Below are 21671 nucleotides of genomic sequence, written 5' to 3'. Positions count from 1 at the left end.
ATTGCATTGGGTTACTAGACACCCATCTACAACATAAAATTGTATATGAGTGACTATCAACCAAGGGGAAATATTACACCTCAAAGGGTTGAGTGTCACATCATAGGCAACTCGAGCTGTACTCTTGTCGGCTATCAGATGTGACTCTGAACCCCTTGGTGGATTATTTCCCTGTAGGTGAAAGTCACCTATGCACAATTCAACATATGTTTTGTATTGTGTGGCCTGACCAGCCGCTGCCATGCCAATTACTGATGCCCAGCAGAAAGTATATGGATGTTGGTAAATTCAGTTATGCAGCCAATGGTTGGGAGGAAAATATGGTTACAAAACCAACAACACCAGTTTATAAAATGCAAAGCACTGTCTGAAAGTTACAGTATTTAGCAGATTTGACTTTCCCAGAAAAAACCATTTAGTAGAGCTCGTAAAACTTTGAAAAATCTCATCAATGCACCCTAGCAGGTGGACATCGATCACATTAATTGATGATTCATATGGGTCTTCATGAAACAAATTGTCAGTCTGGACCAACATTGTCCGGCTTTGGATTTCTGTCATGAATTTCAGCAATACCATGCAAATTGCCAACAACTCATTGCATTCTGAGTATCTATCACTTTGTGGTCAGGGCAACCTCCCTTGGGCCAAGCATTGGTCCAAAGTTGCTCCAGGCCCAGGTGACTTGTAACCGTTATCACAACGCCCGGTTGCTCTGGGGTCATAGACATTCGTTTTTGAATGCACAGGTTCCTTTTACTCAGCGACCAACCACCATTGTAGATGGCCATTAAAGTCCATGGATACTGGGATAGTCTGATCATAAACTTTGGAATCCGGTCTCCAGTAGTTCAATAATTGGTTAACAATATGCATTAGGTGACACCATGCCCAAGACATTTAATGTATTGTTGCTGCTATCAACCGCTGAACTCGCAACAAGTTTTGTAATGAGTCTTTACTGCAGCACAGTAGAATACACAGGAAGCCCATCACTAAAAACATTGACAGGAATACTGCAATGAAATCCAGTCACTGAATCAGGGACAAATGGAATTTCTGGTGGTCCACCAGGAACCACAGATGCCTGATCAGGTAAAAGACCTTGCTGACATGGGATAATGCTTCTAGTTGAGATGACCACAGTATGAACCAATTGTCCTGGTATGGAGGAATGTCGATCTTCCACTGATGCAATAGGGCCGTGACTGGAGTGGCCAGGTACGTTAATATACTTGGTGCTGATTGTAGCCCAAATGGCAGCACTTATAATGGAGCCCCAAATAGAGAACCAGAGATGGCTGTGTTGATGAGGAAATATCAATACATAATAGTAGTGTATGGGATCCCTTTTACATCAATGTTAAATTTGACAGGTGGACATGACCCTTTTGTGACCTTGGTCCTGCCCCTTTTGCGATCAATTTGATATCAATTTGATAAGCACACAAAATGTTTGATATCAATTTGATAAGAGCTACAAAATATTCTGATATAAATTTGATATCAATTTGATAAGAACCCCAATATTTTTGATAGGAGCACCAATAAGTTTGATATCAATTTTATATTACAAATATATACATTTTATATCAATGAGAAATACATTTGATATACATTTCTGGAGCAGCCCCTGGCTGTAGAGCCTGGGTGAGCATCCGCAAATGAAGTGAGCTACGAAGACAAGGACTAGGAACCTAGGCACTGGTGTAACAGGGGTCCCCGCAGCCCCCGGGTTGCGGGGGGCCCCGCCAGCGCATGTTTTTTTCTTTTTGAATTCAGTCTTCATTCATGAAGAAATTATTTCTTTAACAGAAATTATTTCTTTATGAAGGCAGAGTGACTACAAAAAGAACATTTATTTTTTAAGTCTGAGGGCTCCGCCCTCCCCATGGCATGGAAGACGCTAGGCTTGAGGCCTCCATGTCATGGGGTGGGGGGAGCCCTATGATTTCAAAAAGAAATAGGGCCTCATTACGAGGCAGGTGGAGGGTTTAACGGCGCCGATAAAGGTGCCGGTGCCGGTAATCCCATTCCGCCCTATTACAAGGTTCCCTTGCAGGACCCGCTCTGGACGTCTGGTCAGACCAGACATCCTTTGCGGGTCCCGCAAGGAGACCAGGGAGTTAACAACGGGCCTGTTATTAACGGGCCCGTTGTTAGCTCCCTCCCCATTCCCATTGAGCCCTATTGGGGCTGAAATGGGGATGTGTTCCCTGAATGGGGAAATACCGGGTCCTCCAAGGTTGGAATGGCCCCGTATTTCCCCATTCAGGGACCACAGACCGGGACCCGAGTTTGGAGGCAGCCATGCCCTTATTAAGGGCATGGCTGCCTCCAAACTCGTAATGAGGCCCATAGTTTATTTTTGAAGTCACTCTGCCTTCACAAAGAAATTATTTCCGTTATGGTTTGGTTCATAACGGAAATAGGGCCTCATTACACGGTATGGGGTAACCATGCCGCCTTGGTGGATGGTGGAATTACCGCCCTAGTCCAAGGTGAGCGGGGACGGTAATTCCCCATTCACCAAGGCACTTCCCCATTCCCATTTTTGCCCCCATAGGGCTCAATGGGAATGGGGAAGGAGCTAATTACGGTACCGCAAATTGTGGTACCGTAATTAGCACCAATGTCCCTTTGCGGGCCCGTTCCTTAACGGCTGCTAAAACCAGCCGTTGAGGTCGGGTCCGGCAAAGGGACCTCGTAGTAAGGCGGTAAGGGTTTACCGGTACCGGTGCCCTTACCGGTACTGGTAAACACTTACCGCATTCCGTGTAATGAGGCCCATAATTTCTTTATGAAGTCAGAGTGATTTCAAGAAGAAACAGTAGGCCTCATTACGGATTTGGCGGTAACCGTGCCGGTGCTACCGGCAGGTTGCTGCCGGACCCGTAATGATTTACTGGTGCCCAACTCCCGGTAACACCAGGGGATTACAACCCCGGCGGTCTGGGAAGTCAGGCTCCGGCAAATGGTAAGTCCCAATTTCCATAGAGTCCTATTGGACTCTATGGGAATGGGGACCACAGAAACACCGGCACTGTTAATAACGGTGTCGGTGCTTCCATGAAAACTCTGCGGATGGGTGCCATTCTGCCCGGCAGGTCTGACCTGCCGGGTGGGACGGAAACCATCTGCAGAGCTTTAATATGCCGGTCCGGACACAAAGGCGCCGGTAAGCTTACCGGCACCGTTGTTTCCAGACTGGCATATTTGTAGTGAGGCCCAATTTCATTTTGAAGTATTAGGGCTCCCCTTAACCCCATGATGTGTGCGTGTGTGAGTGTATGGTGAACGGGTGCACACTTAAATGTATAGGTGGCTGCCTGGGTGTGCCTATATGGTGAAAGGGTGCACACTTAAAAAGGGTGCACACTTAAAAGTATAGGTGGCTGCCTGTGTGAGTGTATGGTGAAAGGGTGCACACTTAAATGTATGGGTGGGTGCCTGGGTGAGTATTTTTGTATGGTGAAAGGGTGCACCCTTAAATGTATGGGTGGCTGTATGGGTGTGAATGTATGGTGAAAGGGTGCACACTTAAATGTATGGATGGCTGCCTGGGTGTGCCTGTATGGTGAAATTATGCACACTTAAATGTATGGATGGCTGGGTGTGTGTGCGTATATATGGTGATTGGTGTGTGTGCTTGCGTTCAGGGGCGCAACAAAACCTACATTTCGGGGGGCTAACCTTTGAAATGTTGGGAGAGGCGCTAACTTCATGGGCGGTGGGGGAGGGGCAAACTTATTTGTTTGGGGGCATCTCATTTCTCTTTTATTTAACTCTCTCATTTAAGGTTGAAAGCACCCACCTATGGACTGCTGTAAGAATGAGTGGTCTCCTGTTCCCTCTCTACCCTTCCAATCACTCCCCTGGCATGCAAGTATTAAACCCACATCACAATTTCAATTGCACAAAAGATTTGGCATTTGAAAGCAGGTGCTAACAGTGAAATGCTTTATGTTAGTATTAGCTGGGCTCTTGTTAACAGCGAAACCCAGGTGCCATTTAACATCTGTGCCCTGTTCTGTCTGGCAACTGCTCTAAAGGTCAGCCAAGTTGTGTCAACAAACATAGCCCAATGTTTCAGGGGGAGTGCTGAATCCCAGTCAAGTCAATGGTGTTGCACCAATACTTGTGTTTAATGTCTTGGTTACTCATTACTATTGGCCCTATTCTTCCTCGTCCCAGTGTGTATGAGAAAGTACTTGTGTATAAGGCACTCTGCCTCATACACAAGTACTGGGATGAGGTAGAGGTACATGGAGGTAATGCCTGACTTAGCTACCTGTACTCTTCATTACTCCTAGTCCCACTCTTCCTCATCCCAGTACTTACCTACGAGGCAAAGAGCCTCATATGTAAGCTCTGGGACAAGGAAGAGTGACATGGAGGTAATTCTGGGCCAAGGAGCTGATTTTGGAGGTTGGGGTAGGGGTGGTAGGGAGAGCGGATGTGTGGGGGGCAGGATTGTGCAACAAATCATAATGCTGTCCAGGTCCTGGTTAAGCAGGCATGATATGTGGTATTAGTGGCTAGAGAGGCATTTTGGTGCAGCCAGTCTAGTCATTCCTCAGTTTGGTATGACTTTTTTTTATCTGGGCATTTCTGATAAGGCAGTCCTGCTAAGTAAATTACCTGGCTAGACTGCCATTTGGGTGCTGCCAGTCTAGCCATTTCTTACTGCGGCATTGTATATTTTTCTGGGCATCTGTGATCAAATGATATAAGTCATTTAAAATGCACCGGTACACAAGTGTTTCTAGGCGCGACAAGGGAAGGAAGATAGAGATAGGACAAGACAAACAATCTTACTAAGCCTTGTGTCATTCAGATCGTGCAAGTGCGAGAACGAGAAGTGCAAGGGGAAAGGGAGGGGGGAAGTGCAAGGAAGAGAGGAGGGAAAAACAGGGCAGCAATGCTCTGAGTAAGTGCAGCCAGGGCAGCGTGGCTCTGGGAATTGCAAGGCGAACAAGGGACTGTAGGGTTACAGTTACAGCCCCTAAGTGCTTGGTAGGCCCAGAGGCAGTGCAAGGGTGACTGATCAAGAAATAGTCTGGACTCAGTGAGACTCCGAGGGTAGCCAAGCAACCAGTCAGTACAGCGGACAGGTAGGTCAGGTAGGCCAGCAGGGAGGGAGAGAGAGAAAGCAGAGGAGAAGATGAAAGTTTTGAGCTGCTTCTGGAACTTCAGGTGGTCCAGCTCAAGTTTGAGAGGGGCAGGGAGGCTATTCCAGAGGGAGGCACCTGCAGAGGAGAGAGATCTACCGCCACTCTCTGCCTGGAGAAGTGTCTAACCCTTAGAAATGTGTAGGTAGCTGAGCGAAGGGCTGGAGAAGGAAGATATTTGGATGAGAGTATTGGATGTAGTGCGGACCCCAGGCCCAGAAAGCCTTGTGGACAATGCACAGGGTGTTGAACTTGATCCTTGTAGCAACTGGGAGCCAGTGGAGAGATTTCAGGGCTGGAGAGATAAGATACCTGGGCTTGAGGCTAAGGATAAGTCTTGCAGTCCTGTTCTGGATTAGTTGCAGAGGGTGGAGAGTAGAGGAAGGCAGATTGAGAAAGAGGCTGTTGCAGGTGTCCAGTCTAGAGAGAACCAGGGCTCTGGAGACAGTGAGCTTCTGGAGGAAAGTGAGAAAGGGAAGGGTTCCTTTGAGGAGGAGCAGCTGGTAGTGGGACTTCTTGGCGATGTCTGAGATGTGAGGAGAGAAAGAGAAAGAGAAAGAGAGAGTGGTTTCACAGATGACACCAAGGTTGTTTGCCTCACAGGAAGGGCCCAAGGCGGGCAGCCAGAGTGAGAGAGGGAAAGCAGGGGGAGGAGTCCATATGAGAAGGATCGCCATCTTACTGACATTAAGACAGAGAACGTTGGAGGCGCACCAATCCTGAATCACGGATAGACAGTCAATAATGAGCGAGAGAGTAGAGGAGTCTGAGGAGAGCCTGAAGCTAAGCGGAGTGTCAGCTGCATAACATTAAAAGTTAGAGGAGAAGGTAGAGATAAGGTGGGCCAAAGGGGCCAAGTAGAGGTTGAAAAACCACGGTGAGAGGATGGAGCAGAGAGAAAGGGACCAGGTTGGTCCTGGGAGGGGCTGTCTAAGAGGAAGGAGGTCAGCACTCAAGGGCCTGATCCATGATTCCCAGATTCTCATGGAGTGTATTGATCAGGATTGATCAGGATGGCGTGATTGACCGTGTCGAAAGTAGAGGAAAGATCAAGGAGGATGAGGAGAGAAGGAATGCTGGAATCAAGGTTAGAGAGCAGATCTTTACAGGTGTTCAGGAGAGCAGTTTCCGTGCCTCTGGCAGCTCTGAAGCCAGACTGAAGGTCATGGAGACAACCAACAGATTCTGTGTGGAGAGTAAGCTGGGTGATGGCCAGCTTTTCCAACAGCTTGCCCAGGAAAGGGGTGATGGAGATTGGGCGATAGTTTGCCGGGCAGGCAGGATCGGCAGTTGGCTTCTTGAAGTGTAGGTGCATGAGGGAGTGGTTAAGGAGAGAGGGGAACGTTCCAGTGGCAAAAGAGTCATTACAGAAATCGGTCAAGGCTGGAGCGAGGGTGTCAATATGGTCCTTGATGGTTTTGGAGGAGCAGGGGAGCACCTCTTTGGATGACACTTTCATAGATCGGACTTGTCTAGAAACCTTGTCAGGTGTTGTCAGAGAGAAGGAGGAGAAAGGAGGAAGAGAGGTAGAGATGGCCAAAGGGGGGCCGAGAGTGGAAGAGGGAGAGGAAGAGGAGGTGAAGGACAGGAGGTTTAACAGAGAAGTGAGATGACAGAGTCATACAGAAGGCCTGGGAGGGAACAGGAGAGGTAAAGACGCAACAGGATTGCCCAGTTCCTTGCATATTTTAAAGAGTTTGGCCGTGTTGTTAGAGGCCATGGGCTTGAATGTGTGTTCTCTTCTTGATGAGTGTATTTTCTTCGATTGGCATTTTGGTGCAACCAGTCTAGGTATGTCTAAATGTGGCCTGGCATGCTTTACTGTAACGTTATTACATGTCTACATTGGTCTACATTGTGCAGCCAGTTGGACATGTTTTCATTGTGGCATGGCATTTTTTAATAGCAATGTATTAATGTGCCTGTGCACTGTTGGTGACTTGCATCTATTGGATTGGTGTTACCCTACAAAACAATTGCAAACACTCTGGCTTTTCAGGCAATTTTTCTGAGAAAGTGTGCTGTATATTGCATTAAAACACAAATGTATATCTTTCTCCTAGTGCAGTGTGTGGCATATCCCTTCAGCAGCATGTTTGTGCGTATTTCGCAAGCGTGATAATCTATGCCGGCCCAGAGCTCCGCGTGACCAGTGATTTGTTGCCGAGTTGGGGGGCCCCCTCAGCAAGGTTACGCCACTGATCCTAGGGTCGTGCAGAGTGACACGTTTATGATGTCAGCGAGTGGCCCCAGCCTCTTTTCCCATGCCTAAACCTGCCCCTATTTGATATCGAGTGGGGGCCCCCATTTGATATCGGGTGGATGCCCCCAAAACTTTTGATATCACATTTTCGTATTTGTAAAGGCTTCATTAAAATAAATGCAGCTGTGCTGAGTTTATTGCATGATGTTCCTCCCTATGGAGACTTCGCTCTACGTTTTGCGGGTGATCTTCATTCGCGCAATTTAGGAGAAGAAAATGAGCGTGAGGCCCAATTGTGACTTTTACATATACATTTTATGTCACAGGCTGCCGATGCAAGGAACAATGTTCGGGAGCAACAGTTGAATTGTATCACACTTACCTGTTTCTTATAACGGGTTGCCATGTTGCTGCAGCAACACCAGACTCTGCATGTTCCTCTCCAGGTTCCAACTGCTTGTTCCCAGAGGTTCCACCTGCAACAGCTGTGGCACTGGGCATAAAGCCTTCACCCTCTATCCACTCATCTGTTGACACTCAAAGCCCCGCCATGAGCGCCTGTGGATATTAGCAGAATGGATATTTCTCCGAATCACAGGATACCAGCATCTGCAAGTATCATTTTTGGAATAGCTGCACACCCTGCTTCAGGCATGGCCTTTCCTGATGCCATGATGAGAAAAAGAAAACAGGAAGTGAGGTCAAGGGGGAGAGCCATTGTAAATCCGGAAGGGGAGTGGTATAAGGAATCTCCTCAGGCATGGAGAAAGGAGTTTAACGTCTTGTGAACGTTCTGACGAGGAAAATCAACCTCATATGTGCGGAGGGCGACTGGGGAGAGGTTTTGGGGGTATGAGGTTGCAGTAATTTGTGATTGAATGGATGGGTGTGTGTGTGTGTTTGAGATTGTTTTAATGAGGGCCGCACATGAGGGAGTACATGGAAGGAAGAGAGCAGCACACAAGTGACGCACAAAAAACAAACGTGGAAAATAGCAGCACAATGAAAGAAGGAGAGCATTAATGAATGTGAGTGCAGCACATTGGGAAAGAGTGCAAGAAAGAAACGCCATCACACAGGGCAAGCAAGCAAATAGAGAAAGTTTCACGTGGGAGAAACGGGTAACAGGAATGGTAAAATAACCCATAGGAAGAGTTTTAATTTTGAGGTTGAAGAGTGAATAGACATGAAGGTAAACAGTATCAGGTGACAGGTCAGTGTGTACTCATGTGTATGTGGAGGTTGCCACGTAGGTGGAAGAATGAGTGAAGAGACTGATTGCTGAACCATTGCATGCTGTCCACAAATTGATTTTCATAGGTTGCTTCTCTCTCCCCCTCTTTGGACGTGGCAAGACAGCCTCCTTTGTTAAGACAAAGAACACTGGCCATGATTGATGTGGGAGGTCCTCAAACGGTGCAAGGAGGGTGAGTGGGGGGAAGGGCCATAAATGTGGGGCATAAGGGAGGAAGAGGTTTTAGAGCTTAACGGTGAAGGGGCATTTACAGTAAAATGCATGTGTCCACGTACAAGGCAGCCATGCCATGTACAATATGGCTGACAAGAAACTGGAGAAAAAGAGGCTATGTGGGCCAAGCAGATGCTGTCTGCATCATGGAGAAGGAGAATGACTCCAGGACCCCCCATACAATGCAACTGCAAGAGCTCTTTTAGAGAGCTAAAGATGCATATACTAGGACCTAATAACAATTCCCGTCTGGCAGACTAATGGCCAGTGATGACAGTGCAAAGGAAAGAAAATAAAAGGAAGCCATACCTGAGTTATGGTATGGTGGATGGTATTCTCATAATTGTTATTTCCACGGCAATTTGATATCACATATATATATCAGCCCTGTGAGCCCATGCCTAGCTCTCGGAGGATTATATGTATTCTTACCAGATAGGCTGGACCTTTGCACTCCTGGCAGGACTGCAGCCTTGGGGGATTGCTTTTCTTTGTAAGGTAGGTAACACTGTTCCCATAAGACAACCACTCCAAAGGAAGCTGACCTGGGAACAGGAATCAAAGGGCATCACACCAGGATGCTGTATTTCAAAGAGCCTTTCATCCTATTGAGCAGGGAAGGAGTGGGGTTAATGTAGACAGGGAGAGCTCTACACAGATGAAGGAAGATTGCACCATCTTTTTTTCTCTCTGCCTCTATCTCTCATTCCTGACCCCTCCACTTCCTTTAGCAAGAAGCACTGTGGGTGTGATGTCAGAATGGCAAGGTCCACTCATTTTAAGAGCAGGGATTAGAAGCCCTAAACCAGGGTATTTTTAGTCCAATCACCTGTGGACTCTCACACCACTTCTTTGATTCACTCTGGAACACCACATGAGAAGTAATAATTGGACCTCTTTTGGGAGGGTTGCACTTTTCAAAGCCCTCAAGCACTCGGGTGAAGAAGGAGCAGTCCAAGGTAGAGGAGAGGTCTGCTCCCACCCACTCCCAGGGCACATTGGGTGTGAACTTTGCTGTTGATCAGTACCTACCACTCTGCACCAGAAGCTCCCAAAGCTGGGAGAATAGACCCTGAAAGGATGCACCCTGCCCTCAAGCCCGTGAATTGGGTCTCACAGCATCTGGAGGACCAAATCAACTAAGGCTCTCCATACTGCTGACTCGAAACCAGTCTAACTGCCATTGGAGCCGAGCTCATCACCATCAACGCTTAGCGATCCCGCTGGTGTCCTGATCTGATTTAGTGAATGCTGCCTTTGATGTGCAAAGAGCTATCGCATACAAACCTGTTTGATACCTGCTTGCTGCTTGGGCCCAAACAATCCACCATACCCAAATTGAGCTTGATCCACTCGCACCATTGCCCAATGCCAGGTTTAACACTGTTGACCTGCCAAGAACCACAAGAAGGTACTATTGACTATTAACTGCCCCCTTGGTCCAGTTTTGGGCACTAGAGACTGGTTAGGTCACTAAATCCCTTCTTGCATCCAAGAAACATATCCTTTTTAAGAACATTGTGGTTTTTACATCCCTAATTCATTACTCAGAGTGGGGCATAGTGCTAACTTTGCTTATCCTCTTTTTTTCCTCAGAGGTGGGTTTTGTGTAGTGTTCTTCTATTTAATTTTGCAGAAGGTGTGTTTAATTAAAGGATGTCTATTTTTATAGAACCTTGATTGAACATTCCCTTTTTTTGGACTACTATGCTTTGCAGTTGGGGTCGCTACTGAATCACATTCACACCTCTCTTAAGAGCATGACCTTCCTTTGGCCCGCGTTACCACAAAAACGGTGAAGGAGGTGTATCTTTTTACTAAGCCTCTTTTATCTTTATGATTGTGTTGGCTCTTGGCGTGTAGCAGTGTGAGGGCTGAGTGGGCAGTCTACTCATCCTTGTACTTCTGCAGAGCAGATCCAATTCATCGCAGGGAGGTCCACAAATAGTGCATAATGAGAAGTTAGGATGCTGGGCATCAAGAATGCAATGCAGAAGATGGGGAGGCACTGCAGAGTATAGGTGGGAAGGAGAAGTTACAGGCAAAGTTCTGCATCCCTCACTCTTTCCATTACATGCATATTCTGGACCATAAAGTAACAGATTGACACCATGGTGCCTCTAAGACATAAAGATCTGGCAGAGAGCTATAGCTAACTATGCCTAGATTTATAAACAATATTCAAAGTCACCACTGGAGTTCCGTGATCTTAAGCAAGGGCTCAGCCTGCAACCCTGTGTGTATTGTTGGTCACATAATGCCTCATTGGTGTTTGATAGCCGTACAAAGTACACTTGTGATTACATGTTCCCCATATACAAGAGACTAGATATTACTTCATTACTCTTCTGTAATACCATATTAAAATTCAGTTGTGATGTCAAAATGCATTCTGTCTGAGCCAGCACAGTGCCCTCTCGCAGCAAATGTTGCATCACATTGACTGATTGTGGGATAAAGGCACAGTGGCACAAGAGGAGCTCTCTGTGAAAAACTGAAATCATATAGGAATGGTGGCAAGAAAGATGAACTCTAAGTGTAAATACTGGAACCAGAACTCAAATACGGGGAATAAGTATTCAAACAACGCACAATTGAAGAAAGCGACAAAGGGGCATACAAATGATCTATAGAAATACACAAAATGGCAGAAAAGAGGGAAAGAAATGAAAAGGGGATTTGGAGGCTATGCAAAACAAACAATCGAAGGAAGTAACAGAAATAAAAAGGAAAAGCAGAAAGATAGTAGTAGAAGATGATAAAAGGAAAGACAAATTTACAAAAAGTTTCCTTGCTAGAAACAGAGTGGTAAAAAGGAAGAGAAAAGAAAGGAGAAAGAAAACTATAGAAACTAGAAAAAAATTATCTATAGCCAGGGCGTGAGGAGTCGGGCGGGGGGTGTTGGATGGCACCCATGTATAATAAGGACTAAATATCCCACTCATGTGAGTGAGTTCTATGACCTGAAAAAGACGATCAGTCTGAAGGGGTTTTTATGGTCACAGAACTCTTCGATGACTTTGAGACCCCTTAAGACCTACACCGAGGGTTGCTTTACACTGTATAGTAGAAGGGTGGGAGTTATATCATCGGGGTCAAGCCATTTCAGGGGCAAAGGCAAGGATTGCCTGGTCCTATTCCCCGAGCTGAGGAGAATGCACTCCACAAGAAGGTTTTCATTTTTTATAATAGTCCATCTAACTATTGCCCCTAGTGTTGAGTGCGAGGAGCGATATTTGAAGCTGTTTGTGGCAGAGACTGCACGCTATAATATTTGAAATGTATTTCCTGGTGGTGATTCTATCAGGCAACACACACACAATTACAATAATCTTATATATTTTTCGCATTTCACATAATTTAAAATGATCGATATAGACGAACAATTAAATGTGTATGTTTCGGATTCCTGGGGGATTTTATTTACTGAATATTGTGTTTCTGCCAGCTGCGGATTTGGACAGGAACTGCATGCACAAGATTCTGTGGTTTTCCCTTTGCTATTCCGCTGTGGGAGCTGACCTTGCTTTCCTGATAGGGCCTTTATTAATGTTAGATAAAGATGTGCTGTTGACTACGTGGAAATTGTGAATGTTTTATATCTGGTGTTACATAGCTTGATGTAACTGTCTGAAAATGGGATATTTTCTGTCTGCTACTTTTGGTAGGAAACGAAATGCAAAGATATGTTTATGATATGTACAACATTAAGCCTAGTAGGAGAATCCCTAAGTCACTGGGTCAATTGCGGGCCACTTTCGACTTAATTTGTGGCAGAAGCTGGACAAGATTTCAAATATCCACAAGAACCTGGATTCTCTCATATGAAACAAAAGTCTTCAGAGTATGGACTGTTCTATGCTTGTGGCTAAACTCCCCAAAGAGAGACCTGCCGGCCTCTCAGCCTGCGTTATCAGAGTTCAAGTGGACCCGCAGTCTACAGAGACTTTTCCAATATACCCAAATGTCTGCTCTAATCTCAAGCTGGAGTATGAGTATTGTGTGGGTCCTCAGGTCCAAACGTTCCCTCCAACTTTCAGGAGACGTTTCAGAAATAATGTAGAAGCATTGGCTCCCATAAGGATTATGGAGAGTATTTTGGGGGCTAGATGGAAATTGTAGTTTAATTGTTGTTACGCTTTTATCTTTCTCCCACCCTTACCCTTATTTTATGTTTTACTCTTAGTTTTCACATAATTCTTTTTTTTTTTCTCAATTCTTCCCAGTCTTTCTCTTAAACTGCTTATTTGTTTACCTTTTTATCCATTGTATTTCTTTGTTGTTTTATTTATTTGGATTTTTAAGAGTTTTACTTTACACATCTATTGGGATGAGACAGATTTAACCAATCAGTTGAGAGTCTACTGTCTTGAAGTTAAATCTAAACTCTTTTTTGAGGATTCGTTTTGGTTTGCTGTTAAGGTTGTTCCTTGTCTCACTGTTCGGGTCTTCACTATTTTTCATTTGGTCTCTCAGTTTCAGGCTTAACAAATCATTGGGAACTTCTGTATCCAGTTTGAAGTGACACGTTTCTCAAGTCTCTCTGTATCAGTTTTTTCTTTGAATATATGACACAGTATCCCAGTGTGCAGCCTTTCACAGAGCGTTGTCTTTCTCAATAAATTCTGGGAATGACATACTCTGTATTCCAGTATTTAACACACAGTGTTGTCATCTCAATTTGTTCAGGGAATTAAAACCCAGTACCCCAGTGTGCAGATGTTCAACCAATGTTATCTTTCTGACTTGCGTTGGACTCACTATTCCAGTGTGTACCACAACCATATCTGTCCCAGCACACTCTGGGAATTAGGACTCAGTATCCCAGTTTGCAGTCGTTCTAAGTATTTTAATCATCCAAGGTCCTTCGGGCCTCCCACCCCAGGTCACCATGTCCAGTTTTACTCCTTGCATTCAGGCAAGGCTACATTTCTCTGTTTGGTTCCCTTCCAAGGTTGTCCTGGCATCTCACTTTAGGTCCAGATATCTCTCTATATTCTTAGCACTCTGGATGGATTCAAAATTTCACAGGGTTGTATCCTTGCTAAGGTTGTCTAGGCATCAATTTCCAGGTCTCAACATTCATTGATTAATTTAATAGATGTAATATTTGTAATATGACTTCATCCTATGTTTCACAAAGTTTTGTTGTTCTCTGTTTCCCTTCCAAGGTGCATCAGGCACCTGGGAGGCTCCAGGTCCTGATATCGAGCTTTACTTCGTGGAATCTGACTTCATGCAACGCTTCGTATTGTTCAGACTTTCGTTAGTCATTTCCCTTAATAAGGTGCCTCGGGCCTCCCCCCTCCAGTGCCCGAAATCCATCTGTATTACTTGAAACCTATTACTTCATTATTTAATGTATTACAATCTATTGTCAATACTACTAATCAATAATTACTAAGGAAAGCTCTTTCATTTGTGTCTATGATAGACCCTAATATGATTCAATAATTTTGGTTCTTTTGCATGCACATCGCAGGCCTCCCTGAATATACGCTACGTGTGAAAGACTGCACGGCAATGTGACAATGTATATATGTTTCTCCAAGGGCTGCACATTAGCACACTCTTGACCAGCTTCTCGGGAAGACATATGCACATGTGACGCGCATCACCACAAAAGGCTCTCCACATCAACAGACAAGGGCTGGAAAGTGACAGTAAGAATGTGATAAGGAGGTGGGTAAGAGGGGAGTGGGTGAGGTGAGGTGTGTTGGGCAGCAGAGGGGGGGAATTGGTGACAATTAGACACACAACCGATTCAATCTGAGGCTGAATTGAGACAGTTCTTCTGTACAATTAGGCGGCTATACTTTATTTCTAATCAGGAAGTACATAGGGAAAGTGATGTGATAATTCTGAGACCTGTGGATAGTGTCTGGGTTGCGATGACCCAGGCGTCTGGAAGGCCTAACGTGATTGCATCATATTTAGTTTATAAATTTCGTAGACAATTACATTTCATAAACAATATACACTTAATTCTGCATTCAGTACTGAATTTCCATATACAAACTTCTCAGAATCTTTACGGTTTTCCATAAAAAGAAGTGTTTATTCCAAAGACATAGGTTCTCTTAAGATGACCAATGCATTTCAGTCCTAGAGACCATCTTCAGGGACCAATTTCTACAAAGAATAACCAGATGCACCTTGTAAATAAGATATTTGTTTCATAGCATTTTTTACAGTCATTTAATAAACCTCATTTATCTGCCTATGGTGTCTTTTTTCCTATTGGTGCTTCTGCATCTGTTATTCTACCCTGAGACCTACCACTTTCTTTATCCCCGTAGATAAAACTATGCCAGCAGAAGTCTGTAAAGGATTTCCAGAAGATTATATCTGATGAAAGATGTGTACCATATAACTATGAACAGCAAAGCATTCAGACCTTGAAAATCAAGCAATCATCAAATCATAATGAAGCCACTAGACACGGTTCAGTGGTTACCATTATGGATGTTTTGCCAGTATTATGAGATGGTATCAGGGTTCTGCAAACTTTGACTATCTAGATGTTTTGGAGTACATCTCTCATCAGCCCTAGCCAGCATAACCAATTCCAAGGGACCATAGGAGTTATTGTCCAAACACATCTGGAGAGCAAAAGGTTGCAGATCCCTGTACTATGTAATATTCAACCGTAACAAAATACATGATTCCCTACCATTGCTGTCCTTATTAATGAATGCACTAACAGAGCACTTCATGAAGGCTATCTTAGCCAATTGGAGTATGCTTTTTTTCAATAACAAACCTAGAATTCTGTTCCTCTATGCACTAGCAAAGATTAATAACGGGTACTCTGAATATTCCTTGCCATCCCATTGTTTCATGATGTAGGTCTATCCTTGAACAATTATGCAAATAAATAGATTTTTTTTCTTCACTATTTGGAAGAAAAAACAAGCACTTTTCTTATAGATTCAAGAGACATCCTCAGTTTAGTTGAGGATAGTCCATTTAAATAGACAATTCTTTACATGAGTTCTAGATATAGAAGCCCTATACGGTAACATCCCTCGGGATACGGATATCAAATGCATTGTGAAGTGCCTTAAAATACATAGGCTCCCAATATTGTTCCAACTCTTTTTACCTTAGAATGCCGAATGATAGCACTTTAGAACAACTTTTACATATCCTATATAAAGATGTATAGTTTGTCCAAACAAAAGGAACAGCAATGGGAGTGCCTTTTGCCCCTCCCTTTGGCAACATGTATATAACTCAATATAAAGAGACACACATCTGTGATCTAAGCAATCCATTCATTAACAGTTTAATCAGTTTGAAACTGTTAATAGATAGTATGTGTCTTATATGCGCCTTACAGGCATTCTGCCAATGGCTTAATGAAAGAAACACAGACATATACTTCACAAAGATGTATGCAAAACATGAACTAGCCTTCTGTGATCTTCATTAGTCCACAATATGTTTGTGTCTTCACTTCACCTTATCAGAAATCTAACAACTGTAACATTCTACTCCCTTATACAAGCAGCCACACTAAAGAAGCTCTAAAGACAATATTTCAGTCTGTGGAGAAACTTTGCCTGTAGAGCACACTTTCTTGATCATGTCATACTATTAAACATAGGCTAGTGGAGGGGAAATAACCAATAATGGGCTTAATATCATAACAACAAGAGAATCTGATCATGCTTAGACTGTGTAACAGCCTTTAACTTTAGAAGCAAAGTTGTACTGAAATCTCTTTTTTGACCATTGTTACGTTATTCCTGTTAGCCTTATAAGGTTTAGAAGTTAAGTGTTTACCTTTAAAATGGGCTGTAGCATCCACCAGCATACAAAACAGATGCTCAGGCAATTGGAGTTGAGGCATGCTCCTATTACCAAACTATGGGCTCTCCACCTTTTGGAAGTCACTTCCTTGTGGACACTGCAATGTTTGACAATACACTAAACAGATGAACACTTTTCATTCCAGTAACTGTACTTGGAAATTGAAAAGTCACACTGACTGGCAAACTACAACTGTTGTGTTCATGATAATGGGTCCTTACAGAAGTTATACAATGGTAGGGTAAATCAGAATTTGACAAGTCGCATTAGCCAACATAGGCAAGAAGCCAAACACTAGCTGCTCCTGAAGTTATTCTTCTGAACCTGCAAAGAATATCTATTGTGATAGGTCATAGAGCATAATGCAATGAGTATCCAAACTAATGTAATAATTTGCTGATTTTCTCTACTCTATTTATAACTAGAGAATATTTAGTGAAATTGCGCTATCACCTCTAAATACTGAGAGATGTTATTTTCCAACACTCTCTCTGTGGTGATCAGAAGTTTGGGATAAGGAAAAAGCGAAAGTCAACAAGCAGCTACTGTGAGCAATAAAAAAGTGAGCAAAGAGAACAAACAAGAAAGACAGCATTTTAAACATAAGAGTTATCTGCTAGTGTCAGCTGGCGTTCTGTCTGACCTTATTGAATCCCACACTCCATGCCCTGCATACATTTGTCTATAATTCATCCTGTAGCTTGATTTAAAGTTTCAACTGCAATGGCCAGAGGCATTGAGAGGCTGAAACCATGATTTTACTGTTTTGCCCTCCTCAGTTGGATGGCTGCTGTTTGAACTTTGCTACTAGGATAATGAATGGCTGTGCTTGCCCTTAAAATAGGAAGATGATGTGCATGGTGCACTTTATTGTGGTGACCCATGGGTTTTTGCACTTTGAGTTTGTTAGGGAGATGTTTGTGCAATGCTCTCGGGAGGGCTTTGAACCCAGCTGACCTAATGTTAAAACAGTGTTTCACCCAAAAAAAGGACCAGATGCTCGAATGGTAGCCGTAGTAGAGCAGTCAGGCTTACTCAACAGAGCGAGGAAGGCCAGCATTGATGTCCAGTTATCTGGTATACTGAAAAAAATACACTTTTTATTATAAGGTCACATATATCTTATCTGTTAAGTTAGAATAAGTACTCAGGTAGGCTGGAGTATTATGGAGAGATTTTAAAATGTACATAACACACAGCAAAGCACCGGTTATGTATACAAACAGCAATGGTCAGTTAAGACCCAACCCACTCCTCTGACTAAAAATGGAGGGCCAATAACTGACAGTGGAGACTCTGCGTTTATGCCTCAAGGCCTTAAGGAACAGAACGGAACCCATGACAATAAGAACATACAATAATATCACCATGTTCAGGACCCAGAATTCCAAACAGAAAATAGTCACTAGATTCCTCCTACATTCAAGCGCATAGTACTATAAACATTACAAATGCACCATACACAGTTGTATAGCTCCTAAAGTGACGAAACAGGGTAACACAATATTCAACGAAGCTTAGAGGGCTACCAAAATCAAGGATACATTTAGTCCCACATTGCCCAAAATCCATAAGGTCCTATTATAGCACAAAGAATGAATACACATGTAACAAGTAATGATGTACTGTATCTCAAGAGGTAGGCTGGAGTATTATGGAGAGATTTTAATATGTACAGTAAACCAAGCATAGCAGTACTGAGTGAAAACTCCAAGTGCCCATGGTGGACCCAGGAACTATGTCACTATTCCGGTAAGTACCTTAAAAAAGTAACTTTGGAGCAGTTTTCAGAGTTGGAGAAGATGTCGATAGGAATCAACATCACAAAGCCTGTAGGCAAACCCATGGTTATGATGAAAAGGCAGGCAAGTCTCAGACCCGCCCCACATGTACGCAGGAGGCAGCAAAGTATCCAAATGGACGCCAGGGGAGACTCTCTAAAAGAGCTCCAGTGCCAGGTTTGAGTCCCAGATGCTGCAGGAAAAAGGAAGCCCAGCAGGAGTCAGTGCAATGTAAGTCAGTAGCAAAAGGTGATTGAAGGGGAGCAGTAGAATACAACAGCCACAGACCACAAGAAGCCATCATGGTAGGTATCTCAAATAATCTAACAACCAAGGGCCAAGAGGTAATCACTCACCATGGCAATACCTGAAAAGATGCCTCAGGAATGGTGAAACAACCCAGTGAGTACAATCCTTCCTTTGAAGGTCAAGTTGCGGGATGTGGTCACCCATAGACGTGTACACCAGGCACATGATGACATCAGAGACCCAAAAGAAGAAGAAACAGCCTTCACAGGTGTGGGGCCAACCATGCAGAAGTGAAAACATATACAATGGTGAATCTGGCTCCTGCAAGATGGAGAAACCTGGCCAAGTAGATGCTGGTGTCTGGATGGACATGATGGGACAGCCAGCTAGCATGACATAGTCCCCAGATTAAGTCAACCATGGAGGCAATGCAGGATGGCCAAACTGGGCAACATGGGGTATTATGAGCCTGGATGCCCTCTTTATGTGTCCTTGCTTTGCTCAGACCCATAGTCATGCATCAGGGGTTATAAGAGCCCACATGGCCCATAGCAGTGGCCAATAACACTTAAATAATGGACCTTGCCTATTGCCTATGGCTTTCATTGGCATATGCCTAAACAGTTGAATTTAAATCAGGACCCTGTTTAATTAAATTACACTTACCTACCACTGCAAACCCACTGATACTTGCTCTAATAGCTGTTCTGGAGTTAAGGGGGAATGTGTTTAAGGGAACAATATCGTTTATTAAAAAAAATGAGGCTCATCACGAGTTTTCCAGTATTCTGGGAGTAAATCTGACAGAATACAAGCAAATGGAATTACTGATACTGCCACTTGGTCAGGCGGTATTACCGCTGGAGGTAAAAACCTCCAGCCGTAATACCACCTGATTACAAGTGGCAGTTCACCAGTGTAAATCCCCATTTAATGCAGTCCATAGGACTCCATTGGGGATTGTTGTCAGTATTACCTCTGGCAGTATTAACTGATGGTAATACCAGTGATTTCTTAAGGTAACGTGGCAGTACCACGGTAATACCACCAGAGGTAATACAAGCAAATTTGTAGTTTGGCGCTGCAGGATAAATGGAGGTAAACAGTTTTACCACCACTTTTTTCCTGCACCACCAAACTCAATTGACACTGTGCTGTGTTAACATTCACATGTAACAAGTGCTGAACAATTGTTATATTCCAACATAGCCACCGAACTTCAGGACCGTTGTATTGTTGGAAATACTTTAGAAATATTCAACCCTTCATCTTCAACCATTTAAACCATATCCTGCTGGCTGTTCAATGGCAGGGTAACAGTGGGACTCATTATAAGTTTGCCGGTCCGGGTACTACGGTACCGGTGAGCATGCCGGTACCGTAGTTCCCGGACCAACAAACTACGAGTTGTGCACGCGGTTGCTTTTCTGCCTGCCAGGTCCGACATGGCGGGCAGAAAGGCACCCGCGAGCACAGCATGAAGGATGCACCGGCACCGTTATAAACGGTGCATCCGATCTCTACATTCCCATTCAACCCTATGTGGCCGAATAGGAATGGGGAGCATCTTTTTTCCGGTGCTCGCAAATGGTCAATTACCGGGTCCAGCAGGGCCGTGATGAACCGGTAATTGCCCAATTGCGGGCACCGGAAAAAATTGCAAGTTTGGCGGCAGCCTGCCGGTTTTACCGGCAAGGCTACCACCAAAGTTGTAATGAGGCCCAGTGACTGTCCAACAAGGCATTCTATCTAGAATTGATGTTAAACTAAACTCACTTTGGCTTGACGATGATTCATAGAATTTGGTAGTGTCATCAATATTGACATGAAGACAAGGGAGGGTAGGCTATAATAACTAAGCCACACACTCATCGAATACAAAAAAGGTGTAATATTTGCTTTAGTGATTTTTAACAATTACATAAAACGCCAATGGGTAAAAATGTGTTCGAATGGGAACAATTCCCTCATGTGCCAACCTTGGAATAACAGGCTGACACTGTGTTTGGATTGTTAATGAGCTTGTGCTCGATTTGAGGTTTGATTCTTAATTCACTGTTGTTACTTCACACCAAAGTTCAAATAGATATAAATAGATCGTTATGATATATCCAGTTCAATAATTTTCTCCTTGCTTATTCTCTCAACACGTGTTTCCCCATTCGAGTTTTGAATGGTTCATCAGGAGAGAAAGAGTAACTAAAGAGAAAAGTAAAATGAATGTTCAAGAAACTTCAGTAATGTGCAGCTTCTTAGGTTCAAAGTAATCATACATCTTTACATTTAAATCATTTCTTTGCTTCTGTAGCTTCAGAATTGTATAACTTCTTGGGTTCAAAGGTAATCATACATCTTTACATTTAAATCATTTCATTGCTAATTTAGTTCTAAATTGTGTTAGCATAACGTGCATCCTTGATCTCATGTAAATAGAATAAATGACTCACCTTTTATAAATGTCAATAATAATAAGCTGTGATGATTCATCCAAAGATTCCAGTTAAGAAGGAGATCAAGAGATTTTGCCTGGTAAGTTTCTTTAAGGCTGTTGTGCTGATAAGGTATTGCCCAATAGGATAGAGGAAATAGAGGAGGAAAGAGCGGCAGAAAAGAAAGAAAAATAGTTTTATTTTTTTATATATTTTGTATATTTAGTAATTTGATAGCGATTGGAGTAGCTTTATACTGATTTATCAGTTTTAGTGCATAGGAAAATGCAAAATTATTAGCTTAGAAAAGTAAATGGCGGCTGAGAAAAGTTAATTTTACCTTGAAATAATTTGTAGAAAAGGCCTTGATAAGCCAGGTGTCCTGTGTGTTCCTTTTGGAGGCACAAGTCTGCTATGGCTATTCATGCTATTTATTGCGTGAGAAAGCCTAGAAGAACGCGATGATGTCATGCATTCTTTACCTGTACTCATCACGTGTTTGCCGCGCCCATTTTGTTTTGGGAGAATAGAATTATGTTTGTATAATGGCTACGA

Source organism: Ambystoma mexicanum, chromosome 6p (assembly GCF_040938575.1).
Source record: "Ambystoma mexicanum isolate Mex_15411 chromosome 6p, UKY_AmexF1_1, whole genome shotgun sequence".
In the NCBI taxonomy this organism is placed as follows: Eukaryota; Metazoa; Chordata; class Amphibia; order Caudata; family Ambystomatidae; genus Ambystoma; species Ambystoma mexicanum.
The sequence above is the reverse complement of the archived record's forward strand: the minus strand, read 5'-3'. Positions refer to the sequence as shown.